This window comes from Crinia signifera, unplaced genomic scaffold, assembly GCF_055691185.1.
Source record: "Crinia signifera unplaced genomic scaffold, ASM5569118v1 HAP2_SCAFFOLD_134, whole genome shotgun sequence".
In the NCBI taxonomy this organism is placed as follows: Eukaryota; Metazoa; Chordata; class Amphibia; order Anura; family Myobatrachidae; genus Crinia; species Crinia signifera.
Window position 1 is genome coordinate 102,018 of NW_028142027.1, and position 26,668 is coordinate 128,685.

At 45.9% G+C, this 26,668-nt stretch overlaps 1 protein-coding gene and 1 pseudogene across 3 annotated transcripts in view; one reads left to right on the top strand and one right to left on the bottom strand.

Moving 5' to 3' along the window:
• LOC146053266 (uncharacterized) overlaps positions 1-24,880 on the top strand; it is a 44,951-nt pseudogene extending 20,071 nt beyond the window's left edge. The window contains exons 5-6 of the transcript XR_014467707.1: positions 19,587-21,000; positions 22,773-24,880. The product of XR_014467707.1 is annotated as an uncharacterized LOC146053266 (transcript). The remainder of the gene's footprint in view (positions 1-19,586; positions 21,001-22,772) is intronic.
• LOC146053265 (uncharacterized) overlaps positions 1-26,668 on the bottom strand; it is a 187,512-nt gene that overhangs the window by 38,949 nt on the left and 121,895 nt on the right. The window lies entirely within an intron of this gene.

The window sequence follows — 26,668 nt, forward strand, 5'->3', positions numbered from 1 at the left end:
AATATCCCTGGTTACAGTATGTATAGGGTGCCACAGATTCTGTGCTGCTGGGCGGTCATCATACAGATATAATATTCCCGATTACAGTATGTATAGGGTGCCACAGATTCTGTGCTGCTGGGCGGTCATCATACAGATATAATATCCCCGGTTACAGTATATATAGGGTGCCACAGATTCTGTGCTGCTGGGCGGTCATCATACAGATATAATATACCCGGTTACAGTATGTATAGGGTGTCACAGATTCTGTGCTGCTGGGCGGTCATCATACAGATATAATATCCCTGGTTACAGTATGTATAGGGTGCCACAGATTCTGTGCTGCTGGGCAGTCATCATACAGATATAATATCCCTGGTTACAATATGTATAGGGTGCCACAGATTCTGTTCTGCTGGACGGTCATCATACAGATAAAATATCCCTGGTTACAGTATGTATAGGGTGCCACAGATTCTGTGCTGCTGGGCGGTCATCATACAGATATAATATCCCCGGTTACAGTATGTATAGGGTGCCACAGATTCTGTGCTGGTGGGCGGTCATCATACAGATATATTATCCCTGGTTACAGTATGTATAGGGTGCCACAGATTCTGTGCCGCTGGGCGGTCATCATACAGATATAATATCCCTGGTTACAGTATGTATAGGGAGCCGCAGATTCTGTGCCGCTGGGCGGTCATCATACAGATATAATATCCCCGGTTACAGTATGTATAGGGTGCCACAGATTCTGTGCTACTGAGCAATCATCATACAGATATAATATCCCTGGTTACAGTATGTATAGGGTGCCACAGATTCTGTGCTGCTGGGCGGTCGTCATACATATATAGTATCCCTGGTTACAGTATGTATAGGGTGCCACAGATTCTGTGCTGCTGGGCGGTCATCATACAGATATAATATCCCTGGTTACAGTATGTATAGGGTGCCACAGATTCTGTGCTGCTGGGCGGTCATCATGAAGATATAATATTCCTGGTTACAGTATGTATAGGGTGCCACAGATTCTGTGCTGCTGGGCGGTCATCATACAGATCTAATATCCATGGTTACAGTATGTGTAGGGTGCCACAGATTTTGTGCTGCTGGGCGGTCATCATACAGATCTAATATCCCTGGTTACAGTATGTATAGTGTGCCACAGATTCTGTGCTGCTGGGCGGTCATCATACAGATATAATATCCCCGGTTACAGTATGTATAGGGTGCCACAGATTCTGTGCTGCTGGGCGGTCATCATGAAGATATAATATCCCTGGTTACAGTATGTATAGGGTGCCACAGATTCTGTGCTGCTGGGCGGTCATCATACAGATATAATATCCCTGGTTACAGTATGTATAGGGTGCCACAGATTCTGTGCTGCTGGGCGGTCATCATACAGATATAGTATCCCTGGTTGCAGTATGTATAGGGTGCCACAGATTCTGTGCTGCCGGGCGGTCATCATACAGATATAATATCCCTGGTTACAGTATGTATAGGGTGCCACAGATTCTGTGCTGCTGGGCGGTCATCATACAGATATAATATCCATGGTTACAGTATGTATAGGGTCACACAGATTCTGTGCTGCTGGGCGGTCATCATACAGATATAGTATCCCTGGTTACAGTATGTATAGGGTCACACAGATTCTGTGCTGCTGGGTGGTCATCATACAGATATAATATCCATGGTTACAGTATGTATAGGGGACCACAGATTCTGTGCTGCTGGGCGGTCATCATACAGATATAATATCCATGGTTACAGTATGTATAAGGAGCCACAGATTCTGTGCTGCCGGGCGGTCATCATACAGATATAATATCCATGGTTACAGTATGTATAGGGTGCCACAGATTCTGTGCTGCTGGACAGTCATCATACAGATATAATATCCCTGGTTACAGTATGTATAGGGTGCCGCAGATTCTGTGCTGCTGGGCGGGAATCATACAGATATAATATCCCTGGTTACAGTATGTATAGGGTACCACAGATTCTGTGCTGCTGGGCGGGAATCATACAGATATAATATCCCCGGTTACAGTATGTATAGGGTGCCACAGATTCCGTGCTGCTGGGCGGTCATCATACAGATATAATATCCCCGGTTACGGTATGTATAGGGGGCCACAGATTCTGTGCTGCTGGGTGGTCATCATACAGATATAATATCCCTGGTTACAGTATGTATAGGGGGCCACAGATTCTGTGCTGCTGGGTGGTCATCATACAGATATAATATCCCTGGTTACAGTATGTATAGGGTGCCACAGATTCTGTGCTGCTGGGCGGTCATCATACAGATATAATATCCCCGGTTACAGTATGTATAGGGTGCCACATATTCTGTGCTGCCGGGTGGTCATCATACAGGTATAATATCCCTGGTTACAGTATGTATAGGGTGCCACAGATTCTGTGCTGCTGGGAGGTCATCATACAGATATAATATCCCTGGTTACAGTATGTATAGGGTGCCACCGATTCTGTGCTGCCGAGCGGTCATCATACAGATATAATATCCCTGGTTACAGTATGTATAGGGTGCCACAGATTCTGTGCTGCCGGGCGGTCATCATACAGATATAATATCCCCGGTTACAGTATGTATAGGGTGCCACAGATCCTGTGCTGCCGGGCGGTCATCATACAGATATAATATCCCTGGTTACAGTATGTATAGGGTGCCACAGATTCTGTGCTGCTGGGCGGTCATCATACAGATATAATATCCATGGTTACAGTATGTATAAGGAGCCACAGATGCTGTGCTGCTGGGCGGTCATCATACAGATATAATATCCCTGGTTACAGTATGTATAGGGGGCCACAGATTCTGTGCTGCTGGGTGGTCATCATACAGATATAATATCCCTGGTTACAGTATGTATAGGGGGCCACAGATTCTGTGCTGCCGGGCGGTCATCATACAGATATAATATCCCTGGTTACAGTATGTATAGGGTGCCACAGATTCTGTGCTGCCGGGCGGTCATCATACAGATATAATATCCATTGTTACAGTATGTATAGGGTCACACAGATTCTGTGCTGCCGGGCGGTCATCATACAGATATAATATCCATGGTTACAGTATGTATAGGGTGCCACAGATTCTGTGCTGCTGGGCGGTCATCCTACAGATATAATATCCCTGGTTACAGTATGTATAGGGTGCCACAGATTCTGTGCTGCTGGGCGGTCCTCATACAGATATAATATCCCTGGTTACAGTATGTATAGGGTGCCACAGATTCTGTGCTGCTGGGCGGTCCTCATACAGATATAATGCTCCTGGTTACAGCATGTATAGGGTGCCACAGATTCTGTGCTGCTGGGCGGTCATCAGACAGATATAATATCCCTGGTTACAGTATGTATAGGGGGCCACAGATTCTGTGCTGCCGGGCGGTCGTCATACAGATATATATCCCTGGTTACAGTATGTATAGGGGGACACAGATTCTGTGCTGCCGGGCGGTCATCATGAAGATATAATATCCTGGGTTACAGTATGTATAGGGGGCCACAGATTCTGTGCTGCTGGGCGGTCATCATACAGATATAATATCCCTGGTTACAGTATGTATAGGGTGCCACAGATTCTGTGCTGCTGGGCGATCATCATACAGATATAATATCCCTGGTTACAGTATGGGTAGGGTGTCACAGATTCTGTGCTGCTGGGCGGTCATCATACAGATATAATATCCCCGGTTACAGTATGTATAGGGTGCCACAGATTCTGTGCTGCCGGGCGGTCATCATACAGATATAATATCCCTGGTTACAGTATGTATAGGGGGACACAGATTCTGTGCTGCCGGGGGGTTATCATACAGATATAATATCCCTGGTTACAGTATGTATAGGGGGACACAGATTCTGTGTTGCTGGGCGATCATCATGAAGATATAATATCCCTGGTTACAGTATGTATAGGGTGCCACAGATTCTGTGCTGCCGGGCGGTCATCATACATATATAATATCCCCGGTTACAGTATGTATAGGGGGCCACAGATTCTGTGCTGCCGGGCGGTCATCATACATATATAATATCCCCGGTTACAGTATGTATAGGGGGCCACAGATTCTGTGCTGCCGGGTGGTCATCATACAGATATAATATCCCTGGTTACAGTATGTATAGGGGGACACAGATTCTGTGTTGGTGGGCGATCATCATGAAGATATAATATCCCTGGTTACAGTATGTATAGGGTGCCACAGATTCTGTGCTGCTGGGCGGTCATCATACAGATATAATATCCCTGGTTACAGTATGTATAGGGTGTCGCAGATTCTGTGCTGCTGGGCGGTCATCTTACAGATATAATATCCCCGGTTACAGTATGTATAGGGTGCCGCAGTTTCTGTGCTGCTGGGTGGTCATCATACAGATATAATATCCCCGGTTACAGTATGTATAGGGTGCCACAGATTCTGTGCTGCCGGGCGGTCATCATACAGATATAATATCTATGGTTACAGTATGTAAAGGGGGCCACAGATTCTGTGCTGCCGGGCGGTCATCATACAGATATAATATCCCTGGTTACAGTATGTATAGGGTGCCACAGATTCTGTGCTGCTGGGCGGTCATCATACAGATATAATGGGGGAAATTTACCAATATGAAAAACCTAGTTTTTCGTATTGGTATTTTCCCTACGACTGCATACGACTGTTTAAGTCGTATGCAAAGTCGTGTTCCGGAGGATCAGTTACAAAGCAGTCATATACGACTGCTTTGTAACCCTCCGATGGTGTAATGATTCGTATTAGCGGCCGTATATACGGCTGCTAATACGAATTATTTCTAGCAGTCTGCACGGATCAGTCAGATCCGTGCAGGCTGCATGGTGTAAAAAAAATAGAAAAAAAAAATAAATTAAAAAAAAAAACGGCGTGGGGTCCCCCCCACAGCCGAAACCAGCACCAGGCTGACAGAGCCTGGAGCCGGTAATTAAAAATCAGGAAACCCGACAAATAGGGGTTCCCCGATTTTTAACAACCAGCCCCAGGCTCCTGCTCTGGGGCTGGTTCCCAAAATACGGGGGACAAAATGACTAGGGGTCCCCCGTATTTCAAGAACCAGCCCCAGGCAAAACCAGCCAGCGGGTAATGCCACAGCCGGGGGGGGACTTTTTATGCAAGTCCCCCCGGCCAAAGCATTAACCCTACCGACCAGTCAGCCTGGCCAGGGGCCCTGGGGGAGTGGGGACCCCCCCAATAAAGGGGTCCCCCCCCTCCAGGACTTACCTGACCAGGCTGAAGCCTGGTGCTGTCCTCGATGCCCCTGGGCGGTGGGCATCGAGCTGATGGTTTTGTGTAAAAAATAGAATAAAAACCATTGTTTTTTACTGTGGCACTACAAGTGCCAGCAAGCCTCCCCAGCAAGCTGGGACTTGGATAACCACAAGTCCCAGCCTGCTGGGCATTAAAGGGCCCGCTGGGTCTTGTAGTGCCACCGTAAAAAAAATAGTTAAATAAAACACACTGACACCCGTTTTAAATAAAAGTTTAATACACACATTACATACATACTGATACTTACCTTTCTTGATCCCGTAGGTAGCCCTGGTCCTGATGTCCTGTGTCGTCCTCCAGGTCCATGTCGGCTGTCTGCGTCGTCCTCCAGGTCCATGTCGACGGTCCGTGTCGTCCTCCAGGTCCATGGCGGTGTCCGGGTCCGAAGAAATCCATGTTGGAGCTGTGGAAGGAAATCCTACTCACCTGTTCCTGCGCTGAAGAAGTCTTCTCTTGATCCGACGTAGTCCAGGTAATCTTCCTGCTGTCGCCGGTCCCCGCTGTCTCCGCTGTCCGTGCATCGCGCTGAGGAGAGATGCTGAAGTTTCATATTCGGCGCCTCTCCTCAGACTGAATTCTATTGGCCGCCTAGCAGGCCAATCAGGAGCCGACTTTCTCGGCTCCTGATTGGCCCGCTAGGCGGCCAATAGAATTCAGTCTGAGGAGAGGCGCCGAATATGAAACTTCAGCATCTCTCCTCAGCGCGATGCACGGACAGCGGAGACAGCGGGGACCGGCGACAGCAGGAAGATTACCTGGACTACGTCGGATCAAGAGAAGACTTCTTCAGCGCAGGAACAGGTGAGTAGGATTTCCTTCCACAGCTCCAACATGGATTTCTTCGGACCCGGACACCGCCATGGACCTGGAGGACGACACGGACCGTCGACATGGACCTGGAGGACGACGCAGACAGCCGACATGGACCTGGAGGACGACACAGGACATCAGGACCAGGGCTACCTACGGGATCAAGAAAGGTAAGTATCAGTATGTATGTAATGTGTGTATTAAACTTTTATTTAAAACGGGTGTCAGTGTGTTTTATTTAACTATTTTTTTTACGGTGGCACTACAAGACCCAGCGGGCCCTTTAATGCCCAGCAGGCTGGGACTTGTGGTTATCCAAGTCCCAGCTTGCTGGGGAGGCTTGCTGGCACTTGTAGTGCCACAGTAAAAAACAATGGTTTTTATTCTATTTTTTACACAAAACCATCAGCTCGATGCCCACCGCCCAGGGGCATCGAGGACAGCACCAGGCTTCAGCCTGGTCAGGTAAGTCCTGGAGGGGGGGGACCCCTTTATTGGGGGGGTCCCCACTCCCCCAGGGCCCCTGGCCAGGCTGACTGGTCGGTAGGGTTAATGCTTTGGCCGGGGGGACTTGCATAAAAAGTCTCCCCCCGGCTGTGGCATTACCCGCTGGCTGGTTTTGCCTGGGGCTGGTTCTTGAAATACGGGGGACCCCTAGTCATTTTGTCCCCCGTATTTTGGGAACCAGCCCCAGAGCAGGAGCCTGGGGCTGGTTGTTAAAAATCGGGGAACCCCTATTTGTCGGGTTCCCTGATTTTTAATTACCGGCTCCAGGCTCTGTCAGCCTGGTGCTGGTTTCGGCTGTGGGGGGGACCCCACGCCGTTTTTTTTTTTTAATTTATTTGTTTTTCTATTTTTTACACCGAAGCCTGCACGGATCTGACTGATCCGTGCAGGCAAAAACGCAAATACGACATGAAAATGGTGTTCTATTTTCCTGTCGTATTTGCGTGGGTGTTTTACACCACTAAGCAGCCGTATTATCCATACGGCTGCTTAGTAAATCAGAAACCACCATTCTTTTGAATGGTGATTTCTGTCGTATTCTATCGATGGTGTAGACATTCGTATTTGTAACTACAAATACGAATGTTCCATCTTTAGGACTACGAATTGTTGTATTTTTGGGATTGTAAATCCCGAAAATACAAATTCGTAAAAAAAAGGTGTATTTCTCCCTACGAATACACCTTTTTTCTACGAATCCATTTTGGTAAATGTCCCCCAATATCCCTGGTTACAGGATGTAAAAGGGGCCACAGATTCTGTGCTGCTGGGCGGTCATCATACAGATATAATATCCCTGGTTACAGTATGTATAGAGTGCCGATTCTGTGCTGCTGGGCGGTCATCATACAGATATAATATCCCCGGTTACAGTTTACAGTATGTATAGGGTGCCACAGATTCTGTGCTGCTGGGCGGTCATCATACAGATATAATACCCCTGGTTACAGTATGTATAGGGTGCCACAGATTCTGTGCTGCTGGGTGGTCATCATACAGATATAATATCCCTGGTTACAGTATGTATAGGGTGCCACAGATTCTGTGCTTCTGGGTGGTCATCATACAGATATAATATCCCTGGTTACAGTATGTATAGGGTGCCACAGATTCTGTGCTGCTGGGCGGTCATCATACAGATATAATATCCCTGGTTACAGTATGTATAGGGTGCCACAGATCCTGTGCTGCCGGGCGGTCATCTTACAGATATAATATCCCTGGTTACAGTATGTATAGGGGGACACGGATTCTGTGCTGCTGGACGGTCATCATACCGATATAATATCCCTCGTAACCATGGGATGTAGTCTGGTACAAGGCATCCCAGAAGACCTCAGTACATCTTCAAGAGCCCACTAGGATACATTACTCAGTACACTGCCTGAACATATTAATATGCACAATCCAAGGGAGGGACCTCTGTGTCACCAGGAAGGACTCAGCGAAAAGGATCCGAAAGGTAAGTTCTTAGAAAAATCCTTTTACTTCTTCCTACTTCATGGCAGCCATACCATTGGGTTTTAACCCCTCCTCCTTTTTTGCCTAGGATCTGCCCTCACCCAGCGGCGGCTCGTACTTTATTGGGGAGGGGGGCTGCCTTTGGCCGCAGCGGGGCCACGATTCAAGCACCCCCTGTCGCCGCCGCTGCTGCTGCCTCCTTTTCCGTTCTGGTCCTTGTGCCTGTGCTGTGATGAGTGACAGGCGCCGGGACTGGCGCATGCGCAGTACACACGTGTACCGCGCATGCAGCCAACTTCTATGGGCTGCTTGGGCAACAGGCCATAGAAGCAATCTTGGTCCCAGTGCCTGTACAATGTAAGTTACAGCCACCGAGACCAGCGCGTGCACAGTACCTATATAGGTAACACTTCCCAATGAGACTGCCTTTGTGACTGGCAGGTCGGACTTCCAATAGGAAGTCACTGCCAGTCACTGTGAAGCCAGTGCAGTCTCACAGACTGCATCTGGCTTCACTACAGTGGCGGATTTTACCTGGGGGAGCTGCAGCCCATAGGTAAAATCCGTCACTGTTCACCACTTATATAAGCATGCTCCACCCTGTTACCATCAGTCTTTTTCCTGTCTCCTATGGAGAGCTAGGTATAGGTTTGTTGTTTTTACTCACGGTAGGCAAGTTGCTGCTGTGGCTGGACGGTAGATGGGGTTGGCGGCGCCTTACCCAGTTTGTCAGGCCTGACCGGAGGTTGGGCTTGAATTGGAACCTGTGCTGCAGTCTCCCTCCTTCATTCTACCTGGATGGTAGTGGAGCGTAGGACGGCCGGGAGAGGTATGCAGGAGTTGGACACGCGTGTAGTGCATTTCCGTATGTACAGCAGGTAACGTCGGGCGGGAGGCCTTACATTGCACACAGCAGCGTCCTGCACTCCACGTGACTTTATTTTAGTGTGCCGCCCGGCCCTAAGAAAAAAACATTCTTCTAACACTTGCCTTTCATGTGATACAGCGTTTACGGCTATAGAGGAAGAGAATGTCTGCAAGTACTGTACTAAGGATATTAATCCTGGATTGGATGCACCCTTACAAATATCTGATTTAATGAATTGGATGAAAAAGACTTTCCTTTCTAAGGAGGAATTTCCTAACAGTGGAAGGAGGTCTAGATCTCAAACCAGTATTGATTATGACCTGGATACCTATTCCCCAGTATGTATGTCTGCAGATGAGGGGTCTCTTTCTGATACTGAGTCAGGAAAGATTCTGGGAGAAGACCGTTCATTTAAGCTTGATTTGGTTTAAATGGTTTTAAAGAAGTTGTATAAAACGATCAATTATAAAGAGGCGGTTAAAGATACCTTGTTTGAAGACAGGTCAAAAAAGGGTAGATGCTTTCCTGTACACAAAGTAGTAAAGGAATGGATTAATGCAGATAAATATGTTGGCAGCTTCCAAAGAGTGGATAGGATGTACCCCATTCAAGATGAGGTGTTTCGCAAGTGGTGCTCTATCCCTAAAGTTGATGCGGCGGTAGCCGAAATCACTACAAAAACTACCATTCCTGTAGAAGATGGGGCATCCCTTAAGGACGCTATGGAGAAGAAGATGGAGAGGGCATTCAAGAGGCTTCACATTTCTAGTTCTATAGCATTCAAATCTGGCGTAGCTATTGCCTCTGTATCCAGAGCACTCCGATTATGGTGTCCGTCCTTACAGGAGGATGTTCATGAGAGATTCTCTAGGGAGCAGATTAGTAAAAATCTGGATTCTATTCTAGTGGCCTTTGACCACATGTCTGAGGCCTCTCTAGATATGTTGGATTTGTCTGCAAAATCAATGACATCTGGTATTCTAGCTAGAAGAGCGTTATGGGTGAAAGCCTGGGCGGCAGATACTCATTCTAAAAACCGACTGGTAACCTTGCCATTTGAAGGTGCATGTTTGTTTGGAGGAAAACTAGATGCCGTTATACAAAAAGTTTATAGTGGTATATCAGTCAGACTGCCACAAGACAAGAGGGGTGAACTCCCTGAATATTCTTCCAGACAAGCGAGAAGTTACAGACCAGGGCGTCTGTTTAGGGATAGATACTCTTCCGGACCAAGGGCACTTTTTCACCAATCTGGGAGAAGAGGGTCCCAAAGATAGTGACGTGTTCAAACCGGGGTAACGGGTCCAGTGGCAGGAAGACTCAGGAAGTTTGCAACAACCTTGGCCCACACAATTCAGGACAAGTGGGCACTGGAAGTAGTGACCCTCAGTTACCAGTTAGTGTGGTCAAGCCAACTGTAAACAGATTTTTAATTAAAAAAATTCCAATGTTTCTGGAAGAAAGTTTAGCTCTTTATCAGAGTGTAAGGGAGCTGGTCAATTCCAAGGCAGTGGAAAGAGTTCCAAGATCTGAAGAAGGAACCGTTTTTTCCTCCCGTATTTTTGTTGTACCAAAAGCAACTGGTGGATTCCGTACTATTCTAGACCTAAGAGATTTAATCAGAAAGATATGGAAGAGGAAATTCCATATGGAGACAATGAAAACCATTCTCTTAGGAAAAAAGAAGGGAGATAATTTAGTCTCAGTCGATCTGAAAGATGCATATTTCCACATTCCGATAAGAATTACAGACAGAAAATACCTCAGTTTTGCATAAGGGGGGCTCATTTCCAATTCACCTGCCTCCCATTTGGTCTTACGTCTTCCCCAAGGGTGTTTACCAAAGTACTGGTGACATATCTCAGGAATAGAGGTATAGCAGTATGGGCCTTCCTAGACAATTTACTGATCACAGGAAGCTCGAAAGAAGAGGCTTCAGCGGCAGCAGAAAGTGTAATGCTATGTCTGCAAGACCATGGCTGGTTAATCAGCTGGAAGAAAAGTCATCTAGATCCAGTGCAGATGGTTCAGTTTCTAGTAGTCTTGGATTCAAGAAAATTCCAGATTTCATTGTCCAAGGAAAGATGCGAAAAAAATTAAAACGTTGATCTTGTTGGTGCAGTCTCAAGATCAGATACTGTTAAGAAAGGCATCAAATCTGTTAGGGATGATGTCTTCAACTATAGACATAGTGCCATGGGCGAGATGGAGGATGCGTCCATTTCAGATGGAAATTATAAAATATGCCCTGAAACCAATGTCCTATTGGGTGAAAGTTTTGCAAGGAGTAAAAGAGTCCCTAAATTGGTGGGCCAGCGAGGGCTTGCCTCTGAGGGCTACATCTTTATAAAATCTGCAATTTCTAATTCTCACGACAGATGCAAGTTCGTTCAGATGGGGGCTCGTATGCAGACAAAATCCTGTCAAGTAATTTGGTCTCTAATAGAAAGTCAAATGTCGTCCAATCAAAGAGAATTAAGAACAGTGTGGCTAGCAATACGTCGATTCCACACAGAAACTCCCATCTAAGAATATTTTCAGACAATGTAGCCACGGTCGCGTACAAGAAGGCGAGTACTCCTAAAAGAGATGGAAAATATAATGACTTGCGCAGAAGGTCTTCTAAAGTCTCTATCAGCCTTCTACGTTCCGGGAAAGGACAACTTTATAGCAGATTTCTTAAGCAGAAACCAAGTTTTTCCGGGAGAATGGGAACTGGAGAAATCCTTGTTCCATCAAGTAATTAGGAGGTTCGGCACGCCAGAAATAGATCTGATGGCATCTTCCTGCAACACGAAGCTTCCACAATTCTTCTCAAAGGACAGAATTCAGGGGTCCGCAGGAGTATATGCTCTGTCCCAGAGATGGGATTTCAATCTAGCATACATATTTCCTCAATTTGCTCTAATTCCCAGAGTTCTCAAAAAGTTCAGAGAAGAGAAAGCCCAGGTGGTAATTCTACTTCCATATTGGCCACAAAGACCGTGGTTTCCTCTCGTGCAGAGAATGACAGTGGAGTATCCAATTCAATTGCCAGTTCATCCAGGGATGATACATCAGGGGCTGCTCCATTGCGCGGATCCTCAAAAACTAAATTTAACGGCTTGGAAGTTGAGCGGAGAATATTAAAGAACAAAGGGTTGTCACCAGAGGTTCTATTACAAGCCAGGAAGAAGGTATCTTCAAAAGCTTACTATAGAATTTGGGAAATTTTTTCCAGATGGACAGAAGATAAATGTCATGCCCCTACGGCTGGTATTCCACATATTTTGCAGTTTTTATTAGGGATGCCAATCCCGGGGCATTTTTTCAATCCCGGGAATCGGGATTGAAAAATGCTCGATCCCGGGATTGGCATCTCTAATCAGTTCAGGCAAAAAAAAATGCTACAGAGAAGCCCTGTCCCCCCCGCTACAGCCGTCGCGCACATTCATTTACTCACAAGTCACAACGGCGGCCGGGAGCAGGGCAGACAGGGCAGGAGGCGTCAGCGGCGGTAGGCGGCCGGGAGCAGGGCAGGAGCAGGAGGCGTCAGCGGCGGTAGGCGGCCGGGAGCAGGGCAGGAGCAGGAGGCGTCATCGGCGGTAGGCGGCCGGGAGCAGGGCAGGAGCAGGAGGCGTCAGCGGCGGTAGGCGGCCGGGAGCAGGAGGCATCAGCGGCGGTAGCAGCAGCAGCAGAGCCGCCCGGAGGGCGGGCGGCCGACGCTGCCAGGTCCGGTCCAGGTCAAAGATGATTCTGGAGCGGGTATGGGCAGTCCGACCTGCGCAGCGTGATGGTCAGAGGTCACGCTGCGCAGGTCGGACTGCCCATACCCGCTCCAGACTGCAGTCTGGGGATCAGGAGTGCTGCACGACGATCCCCCCCAGACTCTTGCAGCCTGCTGCTGCCTGTCACACTCACGCGGCTCCGGCGTCCTCCTCCGCGCTTAAGATGGCGGGCGGGGGAGCAGCTGAAGGGGCGGACTGTCATGACACGTTCTGAGGCTGCGCCGCGTGACCTCTGACGTCACGCAGAGCACGCAGCGCTCAGCCCGCCCCGCCGCGTAGCGCGGCAGCAGCATCTCTCTGCAGAACGGAGCCTCTGATGGCGGCGCAGGTAACATACATAATTAAAGGTACAGCAAATCCCGAATTCCCGGGATTGGGGACTACAATCCCGGGATTCAAATCCCGCACATTTTGGCCTTAAATCCCGGGATCCCGCCGATCCCGATCCCGGGATTGGCCTCCCTAGTTTTTATGTGATGAATTCTCAAAAGGATTGGTGGTAGCCACGCTTAAAGTGCATATCTCAACTCTTAGTGTATTCTTGGATAAAAGATTGTCAGACAATGAACTCATAAAGAGGTCCTGTCAGGCTATTAACAGGATGAGGCCTCAAGTCAGCTCAATTGTTCTCCAATGGGACCTCAACTTGGTATTAAATGTCCTTATGTCACCACCGTTTGAGCCGTTGGATAGGATCAAGTTGAAATTCCTAACATGGAAAATTGTTTTCCTGGTTGCAGTCACTTTGGCTAAAAGAGTTAGTGAGCTTCAGGCGCTATGGGCCCAGGAACCTTACCTGAAATTCTTTCCAGATAGATTGGTACATATAAACTAATCCTCAATTTCTTCCAAAAATGGTGTCCTCTTTTCATATCAATCAAGAAATAATTATGCCATCTTTTTATCCAGAACCAAAGAATTCAGGGGAAGAAAGATTACATACTTTATATATTGTTAGAGCTGTTTCTATTTATTTGAAAAGAGTTGAGCGTTTCAGGAAAACCAAGTCTTTCTTTGTCATTCCGATGGGAGCCAAGAAAGGATTGTCTCCATCGAAGCAGACCATTTCCAGATGGGTAAAGGAAATTATATCATTTGCATACAAGAAAGTGGGAAGAGACGTTCCGTATGATTAAAGCACATTTTACGAGAGCAATGGCTGTGTCCTGGGCAAAAGAGGCCGAGGGTATCAGTCAAGAAGATCTGTGTGACAGCAACATGGTCTTTGATGCATACATTTACGAAACATTGCGCCCTGGATGTGAATCGGAAACATTTCGGAGAGCGTATTCTGAGCCATGTAATGGCATGAGGTATTGTAGCCCACCTGTTATTATGCTTTGGTATGTCCCAATGTTATGGCTTCCATGAAGTAGGAAGAAGTAAATTGCGGATTCTACTTAAAATGATTCCTTTTCTTCAGAATACTTCATGGCAGCCTATGATTTCCCACCCTCTTCTGTGTTTTTTCCTAGGACCAAGGAAGGAGACAATCTAAGACTGAGGGTAACAGGGTGGAGCATGCTTATATAAGTGGTGAGGGCAGATCCTAGACAAAAAACTTACCTGTCTAGAAGGAGGAGGAGGGGTTAAAACCAATGCTATGGCTGCTATGAAGTATTCCGAAGAAAAGGACTTATCGTAAGTATATGCCGAAGAAAAGGACTTATCGTAAGTATAATTTTCTCTATCGTCCATCCTGGTGACACAGCTAAACATTGGACGTTTAATAGCCGGTCCTTTGGGAGGGTACGCTCGGGTCCGCTCGGTTCCGCAGCACGCAAGACTTCGCCCAAAAGAAGCGCCCTCCAACGCGAACTCATGGAAACTGTAAAATCTGGTAAATGTGTGAACAGAGGACCAGGTGGCAGCCCTGCATAACTGCTCTGCTAAAGCCCCGTGACGCACAGCCTAAGAAGAAGCAACCGATCTTGTGTTATGGGCATTAACTCTAGCTGGAACCAGTCTACTGACCTTTTGTGTAGGCAAAGGCAATCATTGACCTAATCCACCTAGCAATGGTTTGTTTGGGGGCTGGCCACCCTTTCTTATGTACGTCAGAAAACACCAGCAGTGTATCTGTCTTAAGAAAAGGTTTAACTCTGTCCAAATACACGCGCAAGGCGTGAACCACCTCTAACCTTGCCGACCTGTCTTTATTTCTAGCCAGGTTCTAAATCCAGGCCATCAAATTCACCCGAACAAGATCCTAATGAAAGAATGGACATTGTCTTAGCAGATTCATACCCAACGGGAGCCGCCATGGTGGCACTATCGATAACCAAAGTATGTCCGAGTACCAAGCCCTCCTGGGCCAATCTGGTGCTATCAGAATGAACTGGATCTTCTGTTTTATTTTTCTTCAGCACTCGAGGCAACATGGGAAATGGAGTAAAGATATAAGCCAGTTGGAAACTCCAAGGCACAGTCATGGCATTCACTGCCCAAGCCAACGGATCCCTGCTTCTGGAGCAAAACCGTGGAACCTGACAATTGTGTCGAGATGCTATTAAATCCAGCCCCCAGCATTCTGTCTACTCCTGAAACACCTCTGGGTGTAAAGACCACTCCCCTTCCTGCAAGTCAGTTCTGCTGAGAAAATCCGCTTCCACATTCCGGATCCCCGGAATGAATATAGCAGACCGAGCCGGATCATGAAGTTTCACCCACTTTAGTATCTGCGACACCTCCCGCATAGCCATCCGGCTGCAAGTGCCGCCCTGATGATTTACATATGCCTCAGCCGTGGTATTGTGTGACTGGATTCTTACCGGTGAATTCTTCAACATGTCCTCTGCTTATTGGAGTGCCCTCAGTATCGCCCTGAGCTCCCAATGCATTTATGGGAAGAGACGACTCTGACACCTGAGGAGTACTTTGAAAGAAACCTATATATGAGGAGTCGTATACAGTTGGTGTAAGCATCCGTGTGAGCACTTATTGTGGTCTATCTGTACGTGTGACTTTTGTGAATAAGTCTAAAGAAAGCGTTATATATGTTTTCACAATCCTGAATGAATGTAAGCTTGATGTAAGCAAGTTTTTAAGTCTGCACTGGGGTGACCCTATAAGATCAATAAAGACAACACCACCTGGAAGGGGAAGACCTATATCCCCCATCTCAGAATATTTTTGATCCGAGACCTACTACGCTAAATATGGTTTTCTCTTTTTATTCCTCTCTTTATGATCCACCTTGAGGAACAAAGAACTAAAAAGAAAAAATAACGCAAAGGGCGAACTTTACAAAGAGGGGACTGTTACATTGTTCGGATCCCAGGTGATAAGAGCGCCATTAAAGGGCCATCCATTTTGTGTTTTTGTGTTTCCGTGAGCATTGAGTTGGGCGGCACACCTACACCACCGCTACACTGTCCCCAACCACACAGCCGGGAAACGGACACAAGAGAGCCGGGCGCTGTGCATGGAGAGAACTCTCCCATGTCAAAGCACCAGAACTGCCGTTTCACAGCTCGGCCGCGGACACAGCATGCCAAGATGGCGACTGCACCTTCCTCCCCTGGTGTGTCCGGGACCTCGGCAGAGGCATCCAGATCACCATGGCAGCAACAACAGGCAGACGTTCTGCATACACCGCTGGCAGCCCCATTTTCTTTTGCGCCCAGATAGCCTTATACGGGGGAATGATGGAGGGGACATGGACACTGTGGCATACCAGGACATGGTGCAGGCTATTAAAGCCACTATGGCCCCCATATTCAGGGAACAGGCTGAATTAAAGGGACATATGTCACAGCTTTCCCAGAGGGTCTCCTAGAATGAATCACAGTTGGGGACAGTTTTTCATGAGGTGCAGGATCTCAAGGCCCATAATGATGACCTTCAGAAATCTGTCTACACACTGACAAACAAGGTCGATGACCTTGAAAATCGGTCAAGAAGGAATAATTTGAGATTGGTGCTGGTTCCGGAGTCACTTAAGGGACCCACGCTAGAACAGTAAAGATAATTTAATAATTAAATCATGCATGATATAGAGGCATATTAAGAATAAAATAATACAAACCTGATGAAAAGACAATTACATATAGTAAAAATAAATATCAGATAAATCTTCCACTTGGTCTATCGTGGCTTCAGTTTGATGCCAACAGATAAATATCAGGCTTATAGTTAACACTTTTTGTATGAAAAAGGTGTAATCCCAGGAGCCTTAGACACTTTCTGTAGAATACGTACAGGTGGCCACTTGTTATTTGAAGATATTCCTGGGCTCCAGATTCCTGGTTCACAGCTTTACTCTGGTTAACACTCCAGACTGCTCATTTCAGGGTCCGCCCACCGGAAGGGTAATCTCCTGTGTATCTATGAAACTGGTACCGAAAAACACCGACCCAACGCATTTATCCATCTATAAAAATCCGTCTATCCGCTTCCTATCCCTGAGGAAGAAGCTGAGATTTTATAGGCGGAGAAACGCGTAAGCCCTATCCATGAGGAAGCCGCTGAGATTTTATAGTCGGAGAAACGCGTTGGAGGTGTTTTTTGGTACCAGTTTCATAGATACAGGGTTTAACTCTTATAGTACCTCCGGCACCCTCACCCAAACTCGTTGTCCCCCATTTTTCACAATTTAAAATTAACGCCCATTCCATTAAGTACTTGGGATTAATATTCCCAGCAAATGTCTCTCAATTGTATATATGTAACTATGATCATATAATTGCAAGTGTTGTGAGACAGCTTGAAGCATGGAGATCCCTTCCTCTCTCGTTGCTGGGGAGGGCGGCGGTATTGCAATCTATTGTGTTTCCAAAGATATCATATTGTATGCAAATGATCCTTAAATTTCTATGGTTGGACAAAAAACTCTGTATTTCTAGATTCAAGTTCTATTCTAGAAGGGCAGAGGGGGGCCTGGGAATACTGCATTTAGACGCCTTTACCCAATCAGTTTTTTTTTTTTTTACACTACATTTTAGACTGGATGCAAGGATCTGATCCTTATACCCACAAAGCTTTATAATCTGAATTATTCCCAACATTCTCCACTGCTGCATTGCTACACCCCCCTGAATCCTCCTTGCCTCCTTTGGCTATGCAGGATATCTTATTTACACACACATACTTAGCGTGGCCATAAACAAAAAATTGGGGCATAGGCACGGTGTGACGCGCTACTTTACTTTCTGGGGTGACCCCAAATTTTTTCACAGGATCACTTAATGCCACATATCTGACATGGAAGTCTAGGGGGGTCTTGGCCATCAGGGATGTGTTCAACCTGAGGGGAGGGGGGGATTTGTTACCCTTTCAACAATGCATCCCTCTGTTATATTTTATTTCATAGTATTGTTTGTAATACTTTTACAATTTTTATTTTGGAAAATGAGCGTTATGCTGTATTATCACTGACGCTTAATAAAAAAAAAAAATTACAAAAAAAAAGCTGCCCCCCCCCCCCCCCCTTGTATAAGGAGGGCTTTAGCTTTGGACAAACGAGCAACAGGAGCGTCCACTATAGGAACCTTTTCACACAACTTAACCTGGTCCTCCAGCATTGAATTTTCTAGGCATAACAACCCTTTTTATCAGGAGTTTTCCGAGCCTCACTGTTCAAATCAGACAAACTGCAATCTGCAGGAAAAGTCACCCCAGACTTGCGCTGCCTTCTGAAAACACCTTCTGACTGAGCTGGATTTACATTCGCCAAATCCAGAGCCTGGCGAATAGCCATAATTAAATCCTCCACTCCAGGGGTAGAGGAATCACTCTCCTCCTTTTGCCCCCACAGATTTATCCTCAGAAAATTCACCCTCTTCCTCATCGGAATCAGGTCTAAAGGAGGGGTAACAAGGGGCGCTTTGTAGCCTGTGAGTCAGGAACACTCAGAAATTGTTCCACAAAGGAACTCATTTTATGTACACTTTGAGCAGTGTGCTGCATTACCTGCAGTAAGCCAAGTTACCTTAGCTGATTCTTCTAACTCATGGGTCTTCAAACTGTGGCCCTCCAGATGTTGTGGAACTACATGTCCCAGCATGCCCTGACAGTTTTTGCATGCTCTTATAGGAAAGAATGTGGCAATGCATGTTGGAACATGTAGTTTCACAACATCTGGAGGGCCACAGTTTGAAAACCCATGTTCTAACTCCTAGTGACTCCCGTTGGAAAGGGGTCACTTTGGAGCGCCCCGCTGCGCAGGGCTCCTGTAACTGACATGTCCTCCAGTGGAGTGAGCCAGCAAGCCCTGTCAAATGGCGGCACCATAACGGGGAGTCTGTCACCTGAGACCTCCCTCTAGCAGGGAGCCTGTGAAGTGTCCCCCAGGGCCCAGGAGACCTTGCCATGCAAAAAGCAGAGAGGTCTCAGCACTGAGCTGGAGGAAAGCAATGCTTTCTCACCAGCTTACAGGACAGGAAAGTGCCTCTGTCAGCCCCTGCAGCACTAAATACCAGTGTAATGTGCGTTCTAATTAAATCCCACACTGAGGCTGAAACTAGCTAAAAGAAATTAATCAAATAAAAAATCCTAACTAACTGTAATCTGGCTGCTTCACGCAGCCCCATAGCATATGCACCCACTTCTGTGGGCACCTAAACGAAACTGAGGTATTCTGGGATACAGCAGGGGAGGAGCCTGCCTCTTAAAGTGATAGCATAGGTGTCTTGGGTCCTCTGGAACTGACTACATCCCATGGTTAGCTGTGTCACCAAAATGAACTATAGAGAAAAAATTATTTACCGGTAAGTAATTTAAAATCCTATTATTTTGCTACACGATATTTAGAACTGGTAGAAAATATTTAGAACTTAATAACTTGTACTCACTAATAGTATGAAATGGGTGAGGGGAAAGGGGAAGAGCGATATTTCTATATCTGTATGTTATTTCCAGCAGATGGACACAGAAGCAGGAATACCTCGGAGGGACGTCTTATTCTGTCTCCAGATTATAAAACAGAAGATAACATCACACAGGATTCTCCAGAAGAAACCTCCATTACCCTAAATATACAGCTAGTGCCTCACAGTGCAGATACATCACCTGATACCTCTAATCCTGAGGACTGTTCTCCTGGTAACTCAGATACTGCTACACATAGAACAGCTCATACAGGTGCTGACATATTTACCTGCTCTGAGTGTGGTACATGTTTTATAAATCAGTCAGATTTTATTACACATCAGAGAACTCACACAGGTGAGAAGCCATTTCCATGTTCTGAGTGTGGGAAATGTTTTACTCGGAAATCAGATCTTGTTAAACATGAGAGAATTCACACAGGTGAGAAACCATTTCCATGTTCTGAGTGTGGGAAATGTTTTACTCAGAAATCAGCTCTTGTTATACATGAGAGAACTCACACAGGTGAGAGGCCATTTCCATGTTCTGAGTGTGATAAAGCCTTTCCTTCAAAATCACAGCTTCTCCTACATGAAAGAAATCACACAGGTGAGAAGCCATTTCCATGTTCTGAGTGTGGGAAATCTTTTACCCACAATTCACATCTTGTCCTCCATGAGAGAACTCACACAGGTGAGAGGCCATTTCCATGTTTTGAGTGTGGGAAATCTTTTACCCACAAATCACATCTTGTCCAACATGTGAGAACTCACACAGGGGAGAAGCCATTTCCATGTTTTGAGTGTGGGAAATCCTTTACCCAGAAATCATTTCTCATTAATCATGTGAGAACTCACACGGGGGAGAAGCCATTTCCATGTTCTGAGTGTGGTAAAGCCTTTACTACAAAATCACAGCTTCTCCTACATGAGAGAACTCACACGGGGGAGAAGCCATTTCCATGTTCTGAGTGTGGTAAAGCCTTTACTGGAAAATCAGATCTTGTCCTACATGTGAGAAGTCACACAGGTGAGAAGCCATTTCCATGTACAGAATGTGGACAATATTTTACCTCAAAATCACAGCTTGTCCTACATGAGAGAACTCACACAGGTGAGAAGCCATTTCCATGTTCTGAGTGTGGTAAAGCCTTTCCTACAAAATCACAGCTTGTCCGACATGAGAGAACTCACACAGGAGAGAAACCATTTCCATGTTCTGAGTGTGAGAAAAATTTTGCCCGGAAATCACAGCTTGTCCAACATGAGAGAACTCACACAGGTGAGAAGCCGTTTCCATGTTCTGAGTGTGGGAAATCTTTTAGCCAGAAATCAGTGCTTGTCCGACATAAGAGAACTCACACAGGTGAGAAGCCGTTTCCATGTTCTGAGTGTGGGAAATCTTTTAGACAGAAATCAGTGCTTGTCACACATGAGAGAACTCACAAAGGTGAGAAGCTGTTTCCATGTTCTGAGTGAGGGAAATGTTTTACCTGGAAATCATACCTTGTTATACATGTGAGAAGTCACACAGGTGAGAAGCCTTTCCATGTTCTGAGTTTGGGAAATGTTTTTTATTAGAACACAGCCTTGTTAGACATCAGAGCACTCACAAAGGTGTGAAACCATAGTCATTTGCGTGTTCTGAGTGTGACTGTTTATGAGCTGCTTTTAAGAGAAAATAAATGTTAATGAGCTGACAGGTGTGAATAATTGTTTCCACTATTTAAATATTCGTGTCTGCATAATGATAAAGAGGCATAAATACAGAGCGCCTGATTCAGAGTTGAATATAAAGCAGTCACAATTGCAGACACTTTATGTTTGGGAATAAATGTCATTATTCACCATTATGCAGAATTTTCTTGGTGATGAAAGTGGTCATCGCTATCACCATGCGTTTGCACCAGCGCTATCCTTGTGCAAGAGATATGTCAGCAGCTCTGCATGCGCACAACCCTGAATAGCCCCAATTCATCCTACTCTCCCACAGTACTCTACACCCACTCAGCAGCAAGAGGAGATCTGTCCTGCTGCTAACAGTATATAGTAGCTCGGAGTTGTGTATACCGACACATTCACAGCTGCTGAGCATCATGGGATCTGTGCAACTCTGAAGCAGGGGCCAGTGTGTACAACAAGGATTGTTAGCAACACTGATGGAATGGAGAGTAATTGGACACACAGGTGTATCTGCCTCCTGGACTGCCTCTCTAGGTTATTGGAGAGCGGCTTCAGGTGTGTCAAGCAGGAGGTGGATCTCAGCAGACACAATTGATTGGTGGAGGTGTGTCAAATGTTGTAATAAAGACCCTTGTTATTTCATTGCCTTTGTTGACCCTTGAGTACATGAAGGTTTCCATCCCGCAACATGTTGGAATAAAGAACACGTTGTTCAAAGTCTGGAGAGTGCCGCTAGTTTTTTCATGTCAATCTAGAATGGAGTGGTTCGTGGAGGGCACCAGAGTTATTTACTATCTATATATATATATATATATATGCAGGAGGTGGGTACTGTCCTTCGCTGTGCCTCTGTCAGCCCCTGCAGCACTAAATACCAGTGTAATGTGCGTTCTAATTAAATCCCACACTGAGGCTGAAACTAGCTAAAAGAAATTAATCAAATAAAAAATCCTAACTAACTGTAATCTGGCTGCTTCACGCAGCCCCATAGCATATGCACCCACTTCTGTGGGCACCTAAACGAAACTGAGGTATTCTGGGATACAGCAGGGGAGGAGCCTGCCTCTTAAAGTGATAGCATTGGTGTCTTGGGTCCTCTGGAACTGACTACATCCCATGGTTAGCTGTGTCACCAAAATGAACTATAGAGAAAAAATTATTTACCGGTAAGTAATTTAAAATCCTATTATTTTGCTACACAATATTTAGAACTGGTAGAAAATATTTAGAACTTAATAACTTGTACTCACTAATAGTATGAAATGGGTGAGGGGAAAGGGGAAGAGCGATATTTCTATATCTGTATGTTATTTCCAGCAGATGGACACAGAAGCAGGAATACCTCGGAGGGACGTCTTATTCTGTCTCCAGATTATAAAACAGAAGATAACATCACACAGGATTCTCCAGAAGAAACCTCCATTACCCTAAATATACAGCTAGTGCCTCACAGTGCAGATACATCACCTGATACCTCTAATCCTGAGGACTGTTCTCCTGGTAACTCAGATACTGCTACACATGGAGCAGCTCATACAGGTGCTGACATATTTACCTGTTCTGAATGTGATACATGTTTTATAAATCACTCAGATTTTATTACACATCAGAGAACTCACACAGGTGAGAAGCCATTTCCATGTTCTGAGTGTGGGAAATGTTTTACTCGGAAATCAGATCTTGTTAAACATGAGAGAATTCACACAGGTGAGAAACCATTTCCATGTTCTGAGTGTGGGAAATGTTTTACTCGGAAATCAGCTCTTGTTATACATGAGAGAACTCACACAGGTGAGAGGCCATTTCCATGTTCTGAGTGTGATAAAGCCTTTCCTTCAAAATCACAGCTTCTCCTACATGAAAGAAATCACACAGGTGAGAAGCCATTTCCATGTTCTGAGTGTGGGAAATCTTTTACCCACAATTCACATCTTGTCCTCCATGAGAGAACTCACACAGGTGAGAGGCCATTTCCATGTTTTGAGTGTGGGAAATCTTTTACCCACAAATCACATCTTGTCCAACATGTGAGAACTCACACAGGGGAGAAGCCATTTCCATGTTTTGAGTGTGGGAAATCCTTTACCCAGAAATCATTTCTCATTAATCATGTGAGAACTCACACGGGGGAGAAGCCATTTCCATGTTCTGAGTGTGGTTTACTACAAAATCACAGCTTCTCCTACATGAGAGAACTCACACGGGGGAGAAGCCATTTCCATGTTCTGAGTGTGGTAAAGCCTTTACTGGAAAATCCGATCTTGTCCTACATGTGAGAAGTCACACAGGTGAGAAGCCATTTCCATGTACAGAATGTGGACAATATTTTACCTCAAAATCACAGCTTGTCCTACATGAGAGAACTCACACAGGTGAGAAGCCATTTCCATGTTCTGAGTGTGGTAAAGCCTTTCCTACAAAATCACAGCTTGTCCGACATGAGAGAACTCACACAGGAGAGAAACCATTTCCATGTTCTGAGTGTGAGAAAAATTTTGCCCGGAAATCACAGCTTGTCCAACATGAGAGAACTCACACAGGTGAGAAGCCATTTCCATGTTCTGAGTGTGGGAAATCTTTTAGCCAGAAATCAGTGCTTGTCCGACATAAGAGAACTCACACAGGTGAGAAGCCGTTTCCATGTTCTGAGTGTGGGAAATCTTTTAGACAGAAATCAGTGCTTGTCACACATGAGAGAACTCACAAAGGTTAGAAGCTGTTTCCATGTTCTGAGTGAGGGAAATGTTTTACCTGGAAATCATACCTTGTTATACATGTGAGAAGTCACACAGGTGAGAAGCCTTTCCATGTTCTGAGTTTGGGAAATGTTTTTTATTAGAACACAGCCTTGTTAGACATCAGAGCACTCACAAAGGTGTGAAACCATAGTCATTTGCGTGTTCTGAGTGTGACTGTTTATGAGCTGCTTTTAAGAGAAAATAAATGTTAATGAGCTGACAGGTGTGAATAATTGTTTCCACTATTTAAATATTCGTGTCTGCATAATGATAAAGAGGCATAAATACAGAGCGCCTGATTCAGAGTTGAATATAAAGCAGTCACAATTGCAGACACTTTACAGTATGTTTGGGAATAAATGTCATTATTCACCATTATGCAGAATTTTCTTGGTGATGAAAGTGGTCATCACTATCGCCATGCGTTTGCACCAGCGCTATCCTTGTGCAAGAGATATGTCAGCAGCTCTGCATGCGCACAACCCTGAATAGCCCCAATTCATCCTACTCTCCCACAGTACTCTACACCCACTCAGCAGCAAGAGGAGATCTGTCCGGCTGCTAACAGTATATAGTAGCTCGGAGTTGTGTATACCGACACATTCACAGCTGCTGAGCATCATGGGATCTGTGCAACTCTGAAGCAGGGGCCAGTGTGTACAACAAGGATTGTTAGCAACACTGATGGAATGGAGAGTAATTGGACACACAGGTGTATCTGCCTCCTGGACTGCCTCTCTAGGTTATTGGAGAGCGGCTTCAGGTGTGTCAAGCAGGAGGTGGATCTCAGCAGACACAATTGATTGGTGGAGGTGTGTCAAATGTTGTAATAAAGACCCTTGTTATTTCATTGCCTTTGTTGACCCTTGAGTACATGAAGGTTTCCATCCCGCAACATGTTGGAATAAAGAACACGTTGTTCAAAGTCTGGAGAGTGCCGCTAGTTTTTTCATGTCAATCTAGAATGGAGTGGTTCGTGGAGGGCACCAGAGTTATTTACTATCTATATATATATATATATGCAGGAGGTGGGTACTGTCCTTCGCTGCAACCCCAAGGTAGGTCTGGATTAGAAATTATTCCTTTTCTTGAAGGATCGTTCCTCCCTCTAGAACACAGTCCTGAATGACAGGCGGCCGCCAAAAATTCTCCTAATGGGACGTTGCTGATCCGTCTCAATGTGGGTAAAATGTAAAAAGTGATGAGAATGGCGCTCTATAGTGTAATAGATTAGTGTGTTCACTGTGGTTTAATTAAGGTTCTACGTACCATATAATGAAGAATAAAGTGCTCATCAAAATACTGTTATCCCCCCCTTTGTTGGGCTGGTTACCAGGATCTTCCCGGCTGCTATCCAGATTGGACCTTTTATTTTTGGTCCCCCCAGTGAGTTCACAGTTGTGCTCCAATTTTGTGCAGTGGTGATTGCAAAAAAAGAGGATAACTCCAATTAAATTTAAATGAGTTTTTTTTAATAAGGTGCGTATACATAAAATAGACACATAAAGTGATTAAGGTGTGCGAATGAAGGTTGGGTAGAGGCCTCTCTATGCATTTCGTCTCTTAGGCCTACAAATCCAGGCTGGACTTCATCAGGAGAGCATGCTCAGTGGGAAGCCTACCAGCCCACCCTGCCATCACCTCTGCTCTGGTCCGGCGTTAGTACGCTGGAGCTCGGAGCTTCCCTGACGCCGTTTGTGTCCCAGCCGCTGCGGCTCGGGAGGACTCGGGTGCCCGAGCCGCCCCGTACATCCCCGCGCCTGCCGCCGACGTCACTGCTACCAAAAGCAATCATGGGGGCAGGCGGAAGCAGCGGGGGGGGGGGAGCATTAGAAGAGCTCCGGCGTGTGATCGCCAGAGCACAGGTGATGGGGGGTTTGGGTAGTGATTGTGGAGGGGGGCTCTAGAGGTGCTGCGCCTGGACACCACTGGCGTGCACCTATTGTGGTATGCCCGGAAATTTTCCAGGCATTACCACTCAAGGGGTTAAACCACAGTGAGCACACTAATCTATTACACTATAGAGCGCCATTCTCATCACTTTATATATATATATATGTATAGTCCGTGGTTTCCTCCAAAAATCAGTGTGGGATGTGGAACACTCGCCAATATAACAAATAGAAAACTTGTTATGAAACTTTATGAAGTTTTTATTCCAGCCAAGTCTTATATTATTTGGAGACAATTATTGGTTCTTATGTAGTAGCCAGGTGCCCAATTAACATACGTATGCTTGCGCAAGGAAATCGCATTGCATGTCCCGTTTTAGTGCCATGCGACGCGATCTCAGTTTATATGGAATATGGGTGGATGCTTGTCTGTTAAGGTGCTCATACACGTATCAATTACCCAGTACTTTTTGTGCTAAATCGCATCACGTCTCATTGCATGCGATCAAAAGACAGTACAAAAAGCACGTGCAGCACATACTTTTTGTACTGTGCGATGAGATGCCGCGGGAGCGCGCATCTCATCGCATAGGATTGCACCGGGAAAATCGATGCGTGTATGGGCACCTTTACCGTAGCTATGCTTTCAGAATAAGCTTAAGCTACGGAAATAGCCTAGTCAGAACTTGCGTAAGTGTTCCCGATCACTGTCAGAATCATTCTGAGGTGATTGGCTGACAGTGATGGCTGCTTCAGTGAGTGCTCAGAACGTGACAGTCATGGTAGGTGAACAACTCACCATGTTCACATTGCCTAATTCT